Below are 3,894 nucleotides of genomic sequence, written 5' to 3' on the forward strand. Positions count from 1 at the left end.
TCAGATGAATGAATTCTAAATGATATTATGTAGCCATCAAAAACGATGGATGAGTTTGGGTCCTTTGTAGGGACATAGATGAACCTGGAAACCATCATTCTCAGCAAACTGACACAAGAATGGAAAATCAAACACCACATGTTCTCACTCATAGGTGGGTGTTGAAAAATGAGAACATATGGTCACAGGGAGGGGAACATCACACACTGGAGTCTGTCGGGGGGGAAATGGGGGGGTGAGAACAGCAGCGGGTGGGAAGTTGGGGAGAGATAGCATGGGGAGAAATGCCAGATATAGGTGATGGGGAGGCAGACAGCAAATCACACTGCCATGTGTGTACGTATGCAACAATCTTGCATGTCCTTCACACATACCCCACAACCTAAAATGCAATTAAAAAAAAGATCTAATGTACAGCATGGTGAACATAGTTAATAATACTATATTGTATACTTAAAACTTGCTAAGAGAGTAGATCTGAAGTGTTCTCATCAAAAAAAGGGAGGGGGTAACTATGGGAAGTGATGGATAAGTGCTATGGTTCGGATGTTTGTCTCCTCCAAATCTCATGTTGAAATGCAGTCCCCAGTGTTGAGAGTAAGGACTAGTGGGAGGTGTTTGGGTCATGGGGGTGGATCCCTCATTAATGGCTTGGTGCTGTCCTTGAGGCAATGAGTTAGTTTTTACTCTATTAGTTACCAAGAGATCTGATTGCTTTTTTTTTCTTTTTTGAGACAGAATTTTTCTCCTGCCACCCAGGCTGGACTGCAATGGTGCAATCTCAGCTCACTGCAAACTCTGCTCCCCAAGTTCAAGCAATTTTATTGCCTCAGCCTCCCCAGTAGCTAGGACTACAGGTGCCTGGCACCAAGCCCAACTAATTTTTGTATTTTTAGTAGAGATGGGGTTTCACCATATTGGCCAGGCTGGTCATGAACTCCTGACCTCAGGTGATCCACCTGCCTCGGCCTCCCAAAGTGCTGGGATTACAAGCGTGAGCCACCGCGCCTGGCCAAGATCTGGCTGTTTAAAAGAGCCTGGCATCTCTCTCTTGCCTCCTCTCTTGCCGTGTGACATGTCTGCTCCCTCTTTGCCTTTCACCAAGAGTAAAGCCTTCCTGAGGCCTCCCCAGACGCCTAGCAGTTGCTGGTGCCAAGTCTGTGCAGGCTGCAGAATTTAAGCCAAATACCATTTTTTTTTTTTTTTGAGATGGACTTTTACTCTTGTTGCTCAGGCTGGAGTGCAATGGTGCAATCTTGGCTCACTAAAACCTCCACCTCCAAGGTTCAAGCGATTCTCTTGCCTCAGCCTCCCGAGTAGCTGAGATTATGGGCGTGTGCCACCACACCTGGCTAATCTTGTATTTTTAGTAGAGATGGGGTTTCACCATGTTGGCTAGGCTGGTCTCAAACTTCCGACTTCAGGTGAACCACCCTCCTTGGGCTCCCAAAGGCTGGGATTATAGGTGTGAGTCACCACACCTGGCACAAATAACTTCTTTTCTGTATAAATTACCCATGCTGTTATTCCTTTACAGCAATGCAAAATAGACTAATGCATCATGCTAATTAATTCTATTGTGGTAATAATTTTATTAATTAGTTTATTCATGTATGATTTATTTATTTTGAGACAGTCTGGTTTTGTTACCCACGCTGGAGTGCAGTGGCCCAATCTCGGCTAACTGTAACCTTTGCCTCCCTGGTGCAATCTCAGCCTCCTGAGTAGTAGCTGGGATTAAAGGAACGTGCCACCACACCTGGGTAATTTCTTGTTTTTTTTGTGTTTTTTGTTTTTTTCTGAGAGATGGGGTTTCACCATGTTGTCCAAGCTGATCTCAAACTCCTGGCCTCAAGCGATCCACCCACCTTGGCCTCCCAAAGTGCTGGGATTACAGGGGTGAGCCACCGTGCCCGGCCAGGGTAATCATTTTAAAGTGTTAACATATATCAATAATCAATTGTACACCTTAAATATATACAATTTTCTGTCAATTATGCCTCAATGAAGCTGAAGAAAATAAATTTTTTTCTGGTTATATTTTCTAAAAACTAAAGTGATTTAAATTACATAATCAGAAAAATAGTATCAAACAGAAAATATTCAGACCCAAATTTTAACAGTTTTTATTTTGCTATAAATGATACTCTTTAGTTTTTCATTTTGTTTTTATATAATCATATATCTCTATCAAAGTAGAGGAAAATCCAGCAGGGCTCAGTGTCTCACATGTGTAATCCCAGCACTTTGGGAGACTGAGGCAGGCTCACTTGAGCTCGGCAGTTCAAGACCAGCCTGGGCAACATGGTGAAACCATGTCTTTTCTAAAAATACAAATATTTAGCCGGCCACGGTGGTAGGCGCCTGTAATCCCAGCTACTCGGGAGGCTGAGGCAGGAGAACCCCTTGAACCTGGGAGGTAGAGATTGCAGTGAGCCGAGATCATACCACCACACTCCAGGCTGGGTGACAGTGAGAGCTTGTCTCAAAAAAAAAAAAAAAAAAAAAGTAGAGGGAAATCAAATATACTCAAAACCTCCTCTTATAGCAGAGTTCGTGAGAGAAAAAAAAGCAAAAGAAAAAAATTTTAAATTATTCTAGCAATTGTCAAATAGCTGATTTCAGACCAATTATATTGCTAAAGAAAACTAGAAAAGTCGGTCAAAACAGAAAGCATATATGTTTTTGAAGGAATTAGGAGCTACTAAGGCAGCCAAGACATGATGGGGCTTGATATCATTTGTAATCCCAGGTACTTGGGAGGCTGAGGCAGGAGAATCCCTTGAACCTGGGAGGGAGTTTCATGAGACAAAAAAAGAAAAAGAAAAAGAAAAAAATTTTAAATTATTCTGTATGGACAGAAGGGAAGCCCTGAGAAGCCAGCCTGGCCTTTGGAGTGACTTCTCCCTGTGAGTATTTGCCACTTGGAAAGCAGGAGCTGAGAGGCAGAAAATCTGCACAGTGGACACAAAAACTGGAGTTCAGGGACCAGATAAACAGCTCAGGTATGTAGCTAAGAACCTTGCAGGTTTACACCCTAGAAACAGCACTGAACTTGAAATACAATCAAGACCAAATTGGATCCAGCTCAATTAGTGATTGGATTAAGGTGGGCTACCTCTTCCTACTTAGATAGTTAATTAAATGTAAATGAACTAAGTATTCTCCTTACAAGAAACATTCAACTACATGCATATGATATAATAAAAAAATACATATGTGGTCTCTGCCCCAGTTTCCTGACACACAACTTCTAAAGCCCTCGGAAGCTCCAAAGCAATTTGTATGCTAATGACATGATTGGTGGCTTGGGGCTCCTGGACAGCCTCAGGATGGGGGCTGATTGCCAAGGGAATCAACCTTGTGGTTAGAGATTTGAAATTTTTCAGACCACTTCCCAATCTCCAGGGAGTAGAGTTAATTATCAACAATCAATAATTTTATCAACCCAGCCAATATAATGAAGCCTTCATAAAAATCCTAAATGTTGGGGCTTGGAGAGCTTCTGTTGACTCTCCTGAGTCACTGACTTGCAGACTTTCCTTGGGAGAAGTATGCATCCCTGACCCATTGGCCTTGGGTTTGGTCACGACACTTGGTTTGCACAATGGCTAGTAAGCAGATGTTATAGTCACTACTTCTGAAGAGAAGGTTTAAAAGCCAACACCGTTGCTTCTTTCTCTCTGCCAGACAATGACAGTGTGCTCATTCAGCCTAGGTTCTGGAATACTTCATACTGGGGTAAAGAAGACATATGTGGGGCCAGGCGCGGTGGCTCACGCCTGTAATCCCAGCACTTTGGGAGGCCGAGGCGGGTGGATCATGAGGTCAGGAGATCGAGACCATCCTGGTCAACATGGTGAAACCCCGTCTCTACTCAAAATACAAAATATT

This window comes from Callithrix jacchus, chromosome 2 (genome assembly GCF_049354715.1).
Source record: "Callithrix jacchus isolate 240 chromosome 2, calJac240_pri, whole genome shotgun sequence".
Classification (NCBI taxonomy): domain Eukaryota; kingdom Metazoa; phylum Chordata; class Mammalia; order Primates; family Cebidae; genus Callithrix; species Callithrix jacchus.